A 14,502-nucleotide genomic window follows, 5' to 3' on the forward strand; every position below is an offset into this window, starting at 1 on the left:
ACCCCTTCAAATCCAGTAGAGAAATGCACACAAGGAGAGTCGTTATTTACATGTGGTGAAGGCTTAAAGGCTAGATGATATCAGACTCAGTCCCTTGTGACGAACCTTAACTTAAAAAGTCAGTGGTCTTCACTGATGTCCAGTTAAAATGTTAGTGTCCAAGGGATCAAAAGTACTCAGACGTGAGTTTTAGCAGTTTTTGGCAATTGTTTCAATACTGACTAAAAGTCTTTGTGAGGATGGGTGCGGTGGCTCACACCTGTAATCCCAGCACTTTGGGAGGCCGAGGCGGGCGGATCATGAGGTCAGGAGATCGAGACCAGCCTGGCTAACACGGTGAAACCCCATCTCTACTAAAAAAAACAAAAAACGAAAAATTAGCCAAGCGTGGTGGCGGGTGCCTGTAGTCCCAGCTACTTGGGAGGCTGAAGCAGGAGAATGGCGTGAACCCGGAAGGCGGAGCTTGCAGTGAGCCAAGATCCCGCCACTGCACTCCAGCCTGGGTGACAGAGTGAGACTGCATCTCAAAAAAAAAAAAAAAAAGTCTATGTGTGGCAAAGAGAATGATACAAGGAACAACGGCATGATAAAGTACTTCAGTTTTTATAAAACTACTGTCCACACCATTGGCATTAACTTCATGTTCAATTTGTGTATGCAGCCTTTTTGTGCCAAGATGGAGAACCTGGCTGAGAAGATATGTACCTATAAAAAGTCCACTTAGAGGCAACACTTTACATTGACTACAAAGAGAAAGAACAATGAGCAATTAAAGAACATTGGTTTTGGGGAAAACAGTACTGTGTTTGTTCCTTTTTGTTCCTTTTATTTAATTAGATGACTATCAAATTATCTTGGTAACTAAAAAATAGTAGTCAATCTGACAGGAAAGAAAAATAATGCTGGTAGTAGAATTATGCTAAACAGCATTCAAATACGCTCTAATGGAAAGGTTTCTCAGTTCAGCTGACCTTCATATTTTTACCGGTACAGAGGAAACATACAGCGTTTAAGTTGCAATTTGCCCTGACTAGTTATAATTTATGTATATCTTGTTTATGTTTAGCTAATATTATAATTCATTGCACACAGGATTCCCATTTATCTGGGACCCATCTCTAAACTGATATTTTGAGTTGATAGTTTTGAATTAATTGCCTGATATTTCTCAGGCATCATGATATAATATAATCAGAAGGCTTGTGCTGATTCTTGAATTTACTAGCAGTCAAACTTGGAAATGTCTCTATTTCTTAGTGTCCTAGTTCTCTCAGCTGTTATATGTGAATAATTTGCATTGCATTCCCTGAAGATAAAATATCATAATAGATGGGGAAATGGTTTTTACACTGCAAAGTGATGTACAAATATGTGGTCCTATCATCGTCATCAACCTGCTCACATAAGCAGGTCATTTCAGCCACTCAGTGGCTAAAGAGAACTGTCTCCTCTTTTCTTGTATTGCTGATAAACTCTCATGCATTGTGGTTATCTTCAGAAGTGTCACCTGTTGTGTATAGGATGTGGCCAGGTGTGGTCTAAGGGATCATCTCTGTGGTTGGAATCAACAAGGCAGAGAATAGAAGCCGTCCCAAGTTTCCCATCATACCATGGAGTGTGAGATTCATTCTAATACTACTTCCACCTGTGGATCTCTTCATATAGAAGACCTTCAAAGAACAGATCTGCACAGGAGAAAATAAATAGGCTGTTTGGCATAGATAATTTCTATTAAAGGGTGTTGCTTGCTAACAGAGTGTCTGGGAAAGCCAGGTAACCTGCACCTGTTGATCAAGGGACAGCTGAGAAACAAAGTCCTTGGGATGCTACATGCCAAAAGGAGGGCACCACTGATCCTATGAAAAACTGAGTTTGGTTTGCCCTCTAGCTGAGAAAATAAGTCACCTGAAATCCAGCTAGCCCTTTGTTTAAGGAACACAGAGTGAGCCCCTAAGATCTTACTCAAACAGTCCTGATTCTTGTGTGATACAGACTCACTATTCTCTAAGAAGAGACTATTTTACTCCCTAATTCACCAAAACTGGGTCTGTAGGAAAGCATCTCTATCTTCTGCATCCTGCCAACTCGTGTCAGTTCTGCCTCCTTTGTAAGAGGTAGTTTGGTATATAGAGTAAGAGTGTAAGAGTGCATGTGCTCTGGATCCAGACTGCTGTGGCTCAGACCCAGCTCCTCTGTTTGTTATTCTGTCATCTTCATCGTGTTACTGTCTCTGGGCCTCAGGTTACTCACTTGCAAAGTACAAATAACAGAAATACCCATCTTATAGATTTTTACATATATCAAACAATATAAAAGATTTGGAGCACTGAGGAGAACACCTCCTATATATTAAGAACTCAATAAAAGTTGCTATCTTTATGGACTTATACAGATTTGATCACTAAGCATTTAAGATCTTAAAAAGCAACACTTGCTGACTGAGGTAGGAAGTTTCCATTTATTGATTATATAGATTGATTCCCTACACTGTGCCAAGTATTTCATCCTCAAATAATTATATGTATATTGTATTTGCAGGTAATTTGAAGCCCTGAATAACCTTTTGAGGCTACATAGCACTCAGTAGATGAAGGAGATCTCAGGATCATCTGACTCCAAAGTACTGGCTTGCTTTCTTATTCTATGTTCAGAAGCTCTGTTCTTCCTTCAGTTTTCTGTTTCATTTCTCGATGAGAATGATTTTAAAGCATGCTAGTTTTTATGTGTGTGCCCAGAGGCACTCTAGCAGAGACACAATTACCCAGAAAAAGATGCGCATGTCTTCTTTATAATCCTCATATATCTATAAAGAAAAAAATCCTTACAAATACACATATGTATTCCAATCTTTACAATTCCAATAGTAGATACTCACATAGAGATAGAAGAAAGCATTCTTCCATTCACTAATGTGGACATGCACATAAGCATATTAGAAGGTGTCTGTGGGCCAGGTGCGGTGGCTCATTTCTGTAATCCCAACACTGAGAGGCAAAGGTGGGAGGATCACTTTCAGCTCAGGAGTTTGAGACCAACCCAGGCAACATGGTGAAATGCCATCTCTACAAACAAACAACCAAACAAAAAAACAAGTGTGGTGGCAGATGCCTGTGGTCTCAGTTACTCAGGAGGCTGTGGTGGGAGGATCATTTAAGCCCAGTAGGTAAAGGCTGCAGTGAACTGTGATCGTGTGACAGACTCCAGCCTGGGTGACAGAGTGAGACCCTGCCTCAAAAAAAAAAAAAAAAAAAAAAGAAAGAAAGAAAAAAAAGACTTGGTGTGAGGAGAACTGGCAGATAAAGCAAGAGTTGATCATAGTATGTGAGATTATGCAACTCAAACTTAGCTATTTAGACTCAAATGTCATGAAAAATTAGTTTTGAATCTAGTTTGCTGCTTGAGTGTTGAGAGAAGGAGCTGACCAATAACTACAATGAGTAAGCATAAAAACTGGCTTCTGGGAGACAGTATGGAGGAGTTCCGTGGAGGACAGTGGGGAAGAACAAACATTGCTTCCTGATCTGTGAAGGTGCCAGAAGTTAAACAACAACAACAACAAAAACAAGACCCCAGAAAACAGAATCAAGTCTACAATAACAAAAAAAGCTCAAGTCTATGGGCAGATATGGTCTGACCTGGAGTCTAGGCGTGTGCAATGTGACTTCTTTGAGTGAGTTTTTGACTTGGGGTGAGGAGAAGGGAAATGTGGGAAAGGGCACAGCACCTCTATGTGAGCAGTGGTGTGTGAACCATTCTAGCAACTTCAGTCCAGCAGAACACAGGGTTTGCTAGTCTTAGGATCAGTGAAACAGATACAGCTGTAGGAATTCAGCACCTGCAGTGACCATAACAGAAATTATCCCTCCTTATAACCAGCATCCTTGCAGAACTAACATGACAGCTCATTTGGTGCTGCATTCCAATACATATGAGACCCAGAGAATGAGAGCTTTTACAAAAATATAAGGACTTTCTGTGACCCACAATATCAACCACTGAATCAAAGTAAATGAATGGGCTGGATTGGGTTGGGATTCCTTGAGCCCAGATACAAAGTAAGGCATTTTAAATTTGCTTGTACACTGACTATACATCCAGGCTTTTGTAGCCTGAGGGACCAATTTTTATAAACACACTGCACAATATGGTCATAAATATTCTTTACAATACATATATATCTACTTGAGCCAAGGGTCAGAGGAGTCTTCTACTACAATTTAGAAATCATCCATGAAGTGCTGATAATGTAGGTCTACATCAGAGTCCTGAGAAGACAGATAAAACTACATTTCAATATGATTGATTTCCTTTATAATCCTGTGTATTTAATTTAATACAGCTAAAATCAATATTGTGAGACAGGGTCAGTAGGCTTTGCCCAACTATCACAAGGTAATAGCAATAAATATGTGAACAGAGGAAGAGAAATTGGCAGCTATTGCAGATGCAATTCAAACCTCAGAAATCCAGAAGTGATAGGCAGGACAGGATCCATGACCATGGTAGACATGTCCCATGGTAACATAGCTCCCTTTAAAATGATGGCTGGCCCTCACTATAAATATAAACATCTTCTCTACTATTCTTTCAAATAATCCATATGCTATGCTTACATTTATATCTCCTGAGGCTCTCTTTTGTGAAATGAATATTCTATTTATTTCAAATAAAATTCTTTTAAAATTATCACGTTATTTATACTAGCATATTCACTTATTAGATTTGTAATAGCTCTCCAGAGATGGTCGCAAACATGCATGAGATTAATTTAAGCATCTACTATTTTTCACACATGTCAAAATAAGTTATATCGGGGAAAATAATGCATATTTCTTACCTGATTAGAATTTTCAGGATCGTATATCATCTTCAGTGAGTACTAATTGCTACTAACTGGCATTTGATTGAAGTGGTGAAAAGGTGGATTCATTCTGTTTCACTAATTGATTCAAGTTGGATTTTGCCCAAGTCTTATAAGCTAAATATCCAATAATAAGGGAATGATTAATTGAATCTCAGCACATCCATATGACAGAATAATGTGAAGCCATTAAAATGGTATTTTAGAAGAATGCTTAGTAAAATTGGGAAATGCTTATAATAAATTTACTATTACTACATGGAGAATAAAATCTACATTCATCATTCTGGACTCTAAGATCCTACGTAATCTGTCCCCTGCTTAACTCTACTTCCTATCTTACCCATCTGTCTCCTTCCATATCACAATTTATCCACACTGGTCTTTGTTTTACTTCTAGAACATACCCTGACTTTTCTGCTGTCAGAACTTCACATTAGCTGTTCCCCATGCCTGGAACGCACCTCCCTATGTCTTCACCTGAATGATGCCTTCTTTTCACCGAAAAGGTCCTTTTGTAACCACTATATTTAGTATAGTGATATACTAGACTTACTTTCTAGTACATCACTTTGTATTTTCTAGTATACTTATTAACTTCTCACTATCTGATACCACCTTACTTATTTTTAGGTTTTTTTTTTTTTTTTTTACACTTCCTAGTAAAATGCAAGCTTCTTGAAAGCAGGGACGTAGTCTATGTTAATTTTTTATTTTTTTATTACATAGTAGGTGGTAGGTGTATATATTTCTGGGTTACATGAGAGATATTTTGATACAGGTATATGATGCATAATAATCACATCAGGGTAAATGGAATATTCATCACCTCAAGCATTTGTCCTTTGTGTTACCCAATCCAATTATACATTTATTTTAAAATGTATAATTAAATCATTATTGTCTATAGTCACTCTGTTGCGCTGTTGAATACTAGATCTTATTTACTCTACTTTTTGTACCCATTAACGATCCCCATTTCCTCCCCACTTGCCCACTACCCTTCCCAGCCTCAGGTAACCATCATTCTACTCTCGATGTCTGACGTTGTCTCTCTTGTTCACTGTTTTATTCCCAGAACCTGGGAAAATGCCTGACACTTAGTAAAGATCCAATATGTGTTTTTTAAATAAATACACCTGTAATTTTTTTAAGTTTCAAAGGTAAAAATGCTCATTTTAGAATTTTTAATAATATAAAGAAGTAAAAAGAGAATTCAAAATTATCAATAATGACTTTATCTGGAGGTACTCATTGTACACTTGTTGGTGTATGTTAGGGCCCAGACAAGTAAATGTATAGCAGCTGGAATCATCTAACTGCACCCCTGTTTTATAATCTTCTTTTCCTTATATTCTTCCCTCTTTTCCCTTTAGCAAAATAAAATAAATTTCCCTCATAGCCTCATGTATAACAGTCTGGTGATAATTTCCTTGGAATCACTCTGCATAGTTTGTCAATGTAGTTTTTGCCAATAGTAAAAAAAAGCAAAAAGCAAAAAACAGTACTCTCCCAAAGAGGAATTTTGGCACTCATATTTTTCTGCACTTCCGAAATGTGGAATGGAGCACAATATGGAGACCGTGTTGAGTGCTGTGGGGACAGACAAGAGACACAAACACTTTCTCCTTTTTGGTGGGTCAGAGAATGCTTACCTTCAGAAGGATGTGAGTTCTCAGCTGAGACCTGAAGTGTATCTAGATCAGCTACAGTAGATTCATAAGGTTTGGAACCTGTAGGTTGGGAGAGGCAGGGAATTCTAAAGTCCCTCTGACCTCTGGGTCATTAATCACATCTCCTTTTCTGACCCTGACTCTCCTGTCTCCCTCTTATAAAATCTCTTGTGATTACACTGAAACCACCTGGAAAATCTAGTATAATCTACCTGTCTCAAGACTCTTGACTTAGTCACATGTGCAAAATCCCTTTTTAGATGGAATATAACATATTTACAGGTTGTGAGAATTAAGCCATGAACATCTTAATTGGGTGGGGGAAGTTATCATTCTGCTTACTATGGTTCTGTATCATCAATCGAATCAATTCAATGGGGAGCTTATTTCTTTTAATTTTATGCTGTCATTTCCTCATCTGTAAAAGGTAATAAGAGTTCTACAACAACTTAGGTTTGTTCTGAAGAGTAAATGCTTTGAAGGTTCTGGCACATATCAGATACTTAAGAAGCTATTATTATTGCAGCGAATAATATAATTTTACAAATACCCTCATGGAGTTAAAAATTACACCACCTACGTATATTGATGGAATGTGGTAGGACTTATGAGGCAATATATGAGAATTTAATAAGATATAATACCATAGTAATTTATTCTAGATACATATATACCCAAATTATGAATGATATAGTTTTTGAATTACCCTTGAAGAGTCATTAATATTTTAGCAACTCTAGAAGAAAATGATGAACATGTTTTTTGGAACATTAACTTATTTTCCCATCTTTGACAAGGTAAAGATATCTACATTAGCATATTTTCAGTCTACTTTTTTTCTCTATGATCAAGAAGATTCTTATGTTTTTCTACTGTGATTCTATATCCTCATCCACATCTAGTGAGTACCTGCTTTGTGTCAGCTATGCCTTTGGGCTTTTTGTAAGGTAGATTTATTTTTTTTGTAAGATGGAGTCTCTGTCACCCAGGCTGAAGTGCAGTGGTTTGATCTTGGCTTACTGCAACCTCCACCTCTTAGGTTCAAGTGATTCTTCTGCCTCAGCCTCCTGAGTAGCTGGGGTTACAGGTGCCTGCCACCAACGCCTGGCTAATTTTTGTATTTTTAGTAGAGACAGGTTTTCACCCTTCCAACCAGGCTGGTCTTGAACTCCTGACCTCAAGTGATTCACCCACCTAAGCTTCCCAAAGTGCTGGGATTACAGGTGTGAGCCACTGCACCTGTCCTGTGATGTAGTTTTAAGATAACAAATAGAGATAGAAACAAGGAGAGCATCATGAATTTAGGGCAACAAATAGAGACACACCCAGCTGGGTGCAGTGGCTCATGCCTGTAATCCCAGCAGTTTGGGAGGCCGAGGTGGGCAGATCATGAGGTCAGAAGTTCGAGACCAGCCTGGACAACAGAGTAAAACCCCATCTCTACTAAAAATACAAAAATTAGCTGGTCATGGTGGCACGTGCCTGTAGTCCCAGCTACTTGGGAGGCTGAGGCAGAAGAATCGTTTGAACCAAGGAGGCTGGGGTTGCAGTAAGCCGAGATCATGCCACTACACTCCAGCCTGGGCAGCAGAGCAAGACTCCATTTAAAAAAAGAAAGAGACAAACACATAAATTGAGCATCATTGAAAAGGGCCTGCATACTCAAAAAAGAGTAGAAAGAATCATGGCTACAAAAAAACCAGTAGGAATTCAAAGTTGTAGTCGGGTTGTGGGGGAGAGATTTTGAGGAAATCGGTTGTGATTCAAGGGAAAGATATTGCTAATGACAGAAGTATAAAATTTGGTAAAGCTGTTCAGAACAAAGAGAATATGTTTCTTACCCTTTGACATTATCTGAGAGATGGCAGTAAACAGCAATGTTTTTTTCATTACTTTCAGTTGCTAGATATTATTTTGTCCCATCCAACTCCATGCTTGGGCTGGCATGTGGGGCTTCATTTTTGTTTGAATTATACATCATCCAGTGGATATGTTATATTCTCTTCAAGTCTCATAAACCCATTGCATGTCATTCATACTCATCAAACCATTTGCAGTCCATCTGCCTTCTCCTCCAGCAATCTTTATCATTCCCTATATCTTTTTTTCTGAACAGAGGAACTGACCCTTCCTCTGTTTACGTTCACTTTTTCCAACTGTTCAGAAATATTAATCTCACCTTCAATCTACAAACATGTCCTCTAAACACACAACCATGTTTGCTTATAAGCAGCTACCCTCATTTTCTCCCTTCTATAAACAAACTTTGTTAGAGAACCTACAAAACCACTTATTTTCTTTCATTTCCTATTTTCTAGTAAACTCACTTGGATATGATTTCTGTTTTTAATATGATAGACATGCACCTGCAATCATTAAATCCAGTGATTGCCTTTTATTTAGTTAGGCTGCTCTATAGAATGATAACATTGATCATGCTTGTCTTCCTTCACTGTAACACACTATTTTATTACCCACCCTTTAGCTCACTGATCATTGTCTTTCTGGCTTTCTTCCAGCCGTATCTCAATAGTTGGTGCATCCCATGGTTTCATCTTTGCTCCTTAACTCATATAGACATGATTTGTGTGTGCTATTATTCTCTTATGCAGATTTTCTTAACAGCAATAGACATTCTTAAATAAGCAAAACTAAAAAGGCCAAAGTAAATTTGTCCCTAAAGTTTCCTGTGTTTCCTGTTTCATTAAATGAAGCCAGACATTATTATTCATGAGGTGTCCAAACACAAAAGCTCAAACATTTTTGAAATGCCTTCCTTCAACCTCGTATCAGTTGTTACCAAGTCATTCTTATTATTCTGCCTATGTTAAATATGAAATTCCTTTCCTCCACTCCATAGCTCTATCAGTGCAGGCTTCTTTTCCCAATTGTCTCAGTTATCCCTGAACTGAGAGATCTCTTGTAATGTCTCATCCTCTATGTCTTCCTTTCCACAGATTTGAGCACAATATTCTCTACTTTAACACTTATTTCAAATATTGGACAGAAAAGAATGATACATAAGACCTTTACAATATGGCCACTGATATGGATTAAATATTTGTGTCCCCCTTTTCCCAGTTTTTATGTTGTGGTCCTAATCCCCGATGTGATAATGTTTGAAGGTGAGACCTTGGAGAGGTTGATTGGATTTGGATGAAGTCATGGGGATAGTGCTCCTGTAATGGGATTGGTGCCATTATAAGTGGATGAGGAGACCAGAACTCTCTCTGGGAGATGTGAAGATGCAGTGAGAAGGTTACTGTGTATAAGCCAGGAAGAGGGCCTTTAGCAGAACCTGACCATTCTGGCACCCTGATCTTGGACTTCCAGTCTCCAGACCACTGAGAAATAAACATTCGTAGTTTAAGTTACCCAGTCTATGGTATCTTATTATATCAGCCTGAGAAAATTAATACAACCACAAATTCCTTTTCTTAATGTGCCAAGCCACATCTCATTTTTAACTATACTAACTTATTTTTTAAACATATGCAGAGCTGAGGGGTACCACTATTCAAATATCATTCAAAAGCTTTCTAAAGGCACACAAACGCATGAGTTCAGGCAGTGTACCACAACTGTAAATGCTGGAAAGAAGCTCTACTGGACAAAGCACTTGAGTACAGCCAGTAGCAAGAGGCTGGCTGAATCTGTGACACTCCAGAGGCATGGTCGTAAACATTTGACAGCACTAATAGTGGCTCAGAAAGGGCTAACCACTGGCAACAGTGGAAAAAAAATAGTTACTCCACATTTTTACAACTGACATTGCTATTTCTGAAACCTTCCTCTTCTTTCCCTTTCTCTATGTTGTAATAGGAATTCAGGTATTGACATGTCTCAAGTGTGATTAATAAGCAATTCATGCAAGAAATATTCTATGAATATGAAAAATATTTGAGGGCAAAGAGTGATTACTTTTGTTCCCGTTAGTCTCGTAATGACAGCCTGTTCTGACATAAGTTAGCTCTGGCTAGTCTCAACCAAAATATTTTCAGGTACAGTTCATCTGAAGTTTTAAGTTATCTCAAATAGATGATATCATCTACAGTAGCATGCTCAAATACCGTAATACTCATTGTGTGGGGGAGCAATTAAAACTGAAGATGATTCAGGTGAATGTATTGCTTGGCTTTAGAAACTGGAACTGCAAAATGGATTCTTAAGAATGTGAGTCTAGTAAAAGAAACAAGAGAATGAACACTGACAAATAAGAGATGCATAGTGGCAGAAAGAATTAGAAGTCATAATGATACTTGTAGAAAAGGAAATTAGAGCAGAAAAAAAAAGTAACCCTAGCAACAAAAAGAACTGTAAACATTTTTAGAGATAGGAAGAAAGAGAAAAAAAATCATGGTAACTGAAAAAAAAAAAAAAAAAAGGTCCTTTACATTAGAGGAGTGTATTTTTCACGAATATATTTACTCACACACACACTTAGAATAGGAAATCTATCCAACAATTTCAGCAAAAGACAACAAATTCTTTTAAGAAAGCCAAAAAGTAAAATAAAAAAATTCCAATTAATCTTCTTGGAAAAAGTATTCTAATATCAAAACTTTATTATTTTTTCTTTTTTACTAAATAAAAACTCTAGAGTTAGAAGTTAACCTTTAATTGCATAGTGTCATTTTACATTCAGCATTACATAATTTGAATAGTCTTACTCAATTTTATAAGCTGACAATTATAAGGAGATTGCTTTTAAATGGCCTCAGGCTTTAACTAGGCTAGGATCTTCTTTGGTTTGGAAAGCACAACATCTCATTGAGCATTACCCAGGAATCTGATCATTATTTAAAAAAAAAAAAATCTCATTTTTTATGGCCAGAAAGAATCAGGTAGGAGAATTTCTGCATGAAAATGTAATTGTATCATCCAAACTGATGAGGTGGAGGGGGAAAATGTAATCATTTGAAAGACGGTTTGGTTGTGTGTTATATGAAGCTGAACATAGACTTACCATACAATCCAGAAATCACACTCCTAGTTATTTACTCAATACCCAAGAAAGGGTGCAATTGGGCCCAAAGACGTAGAAGAATAAATGTGAAAACAGAATCGTGTTAACTATATTAAATTCCTAATATATATTCAATGCATTTAAAAAAACTCTCAGAAATGAAATCCTGATACCAGATGCCTCCACTGGTGTATTCTTCCATTTATTTCTGAATAAATTACCCCAATCTTAAATAAACTCTTCTGAATTATAGGAAAATGGCTCTTTTTTTATGAGGTCACTGCAATCTTGATTATAAAATCTGACAAGGATATCACCCACTCTGTAATTACAAAAGTTTCCCTCATGATATAGTTATAAAAATCCTAAACAAGATAACAAAGCAAACTCACAGAATGATTTAACATAAAAAATATGTCATTGCTATTTACCATAATAACTACAAAAAAGATTAAAAATGATTATCTCAAAATAAGTTTTTAAGATGCCTTTGCTGAATTCAATACCCATTCATAATTTAAAAACAATTAATAGTATGTTAGGTGTACAAAGAATTGTCTTTTATGAAATAAAGACTGTCTGCAAAAATCTAAGAGCATTCATATTTGATGGTAAAATATTAAAACTTTCTTCCCTTCTTCCCTCTTTCTTTTCCCACTACTTCAGATAGTGCACAAAGGAAAAAATCACCCCTATCATTACTTTTGTTCTACATCTCACTATAGGGTTTAGCCAGGACAATATAACAAAAGAAACAAAATAAAACAAAAACAAACACAAAATAGAGAAAAGAAAAAAAAAACAGAAGTAGAGATCATGTGCATAGAAAAGGAGAAAGAAAATTCTTATAATTTGCCTATCAATGGTTATATAGTTAGAAAATAAAAAATCTATGAATTATAATAAATTTAATAAGATTGCTTTACATACTGTTTTGCACAGTGCTTACAGATGCTTTACTAAGAAAGGTGAAAACAGCGAATACACAGATAAAACTCTGTGTCAGCATTTGGCAGCATTTAGCTGTCATGAGGCTTCCTGAAGGTAAGACTTAAATCAGTAGTTCATGTAAACTGTGCTGGTGTGCAATGTTAATGCACACATCTCACTGCCATGTGAGTGCAACATGATTCTTTACAGGGCTGACAGGACTGGAGTGCATTCTCATATTTTCAAATTAATGTTAATTCTATCTCATTTTAAATGTAGACATTTTATCACCAGCTTTTGTATCAGCAAGGGAGATTCTAGTCTTGGCAATAGCCTCAAGTCTGATTTCAACATTACCCAAATGATGGTGATGTTCATTCTTCTTAGCAAATGAAACTTTCATCTGTTTTTAAAGCAATCTACCGAATATTTATCTCTCAGTTGCTTCACCAAAAAGAGCTCCCAAGAGGTGGTAAAAATTATTTTTGCACTATCACAGTGAGATTTAATGACATTTTAAATAAATAACAATATCCTGTTTACACATAATGAAGTATTACATTTATAGCGTTTTGGCTTAGATTTATAAAAATGCACTAAATCAGGGATGAAAATCAGGATTTATAATTGTTCTATTATTATTTCTGAAACTATTTATGGTAGGAAAGGTTAGTGACTGCTGCTGGCACTGTGGTAGCAGAAAGTTAATGATTCTCTTGTCTTTTAGTGGAGTTAGACTGTAGTTCATGTGTAAAACAATACCTCCAGGCTGTGCTTTAAATGCTGAGCTCATTTATCTCTCATCAGTTAGGTAAATGAGATGCAGAAGTGGCTCCTGGTTTCTAAATAACTTTTTATACACTACTGAAAGCCTTAAAGGGTACTAAAATGCTTTCTCTTGTTAATGAAATTTCACTCATATAATCCATTCCTTAGTCTAGGAGACTCATTTTTTTTTTTTAAGCTTCCAGGCAGGCTGCTGATTTCACACTTATTATGCCAATGTTTATAAGTTCATTTTTATTACACATTTACTTGTTTATATGAGGATATTTCCAAAATATATGTATGATAGTTATGTAAAGTGTTAACATTAGGGGTAGCTGAGTGAAAGCTATGCTGTCTTTTCATCTCTTTGGTAAATCTGAAATTATTTGAAAAGAAAAGATGTAAAAAATTACACACCAAAATACTCTCGTTTTATCCCCCAAAATAAGAAGATAGTTCTGATCAGCATATTTTGTACTTATTTTATTATTATAATGTGGAATGCTTTCAAATTTACATGTCATGTATGTGTGACTAGCATAAGTTTTTAAATGTGTATTCAAGAAGTTTATAAAGACTGCCACAAAAATAATGCCTAGTAAGTAGTTACAGCCCAAACATTCCAACTGCCACTCTACATTTCTTTCTCACACATCACTATCAACACTATGATAGTTGAAGACCAAAAATAAATATCGTTGAGTGAGTGTCTCTGTGTAATCTATAGTACGATCCTCAAGGGCCACCGTTATTGTGCTGGAGAGAGTACAATGTCTTTCATTCACAGAAAGAAAATTAACTTTATTGCGGTCCCTCAACCTTTTAGTGTTTCCTATTCCACAGACAAAAACTCTCAGGCAGAGCAGAATTATTTTCTCTCCTTCACTTAAATAAATTCTAAGGACAAAGGAAATACTTACGAAATTGTTTTTGGCTAGATCAGTGTGTGACTATAAGTGATTGAGCTATACATTCAGAAAAAAGTAAGACACAATTTCCAATTTAAGACCTCATCTCTGTATGGAGGTTGTGATCCTTAATTTTGTGTGGCCTGGGCCATAGGAGGCTCCAGATATTTGGCTGAGCATTATTCTGGGTGTGTGGGTGAGGGTGAAGGCATTTCTGGATAGGATTAACATTTGAATTGGTAGACTGAGTAAAGCAGATTACCCTCCCACACGTGTGTGACCCTCATGCAATCCACTGAAGGTGTTAATAGAAGAAAAAGTCTGAGAAAGGAGAATTTACTCTGTGAACCCCAAATATCTGACAGAGGTCTCAGTTAATTTAGATTGTTTATTTTG

General features: G+C 36.6%; 1 long non-coding RNA gene across 1 annotated transcript in view; it reads right to left on the bottom strand.

Annotated features, from left to right (window-relative positions):
* LOC129523802 (uncharacterized) overlaps positions 1–14,502 on the bottom strand; it is a 35,735-nt gene that overhangs the window by 14,882 nt on the left and 6,351 nt on the right. Inside the window, exons 2-4 of the long non-coding RNA XR_008667430.2 lie at positions 6,517–6,594; positions 4,838–4,978; positions 2,876–3,062 (exon numbers count right to left, since the gene is read on the bottom strand). This is a non-coding gene — a long non-coding RNA (uncharacterized lncRNA). The remainder of the gene's footprint in view (positions 1–2,875; positions 3,063–4,837; positions 4,979–6,516; positions 6,595–14,502) is intronic.

Source organism: Gorilla gorilla, chromosome 6, assembly GCF_029281585.2.
Source record: "Gorilla gorilla gorilla isolate KB3781 chromosome 6, NHGRI_mGorGor1-v2.1_pri, whole genome shotgun sequence".
Classification (NCBI taxonomy): Eukaryota; Metazoa; Chordata; class Mammalia; order Primates; family Hominidae; genus Gorilla; species Gorilla gorilla.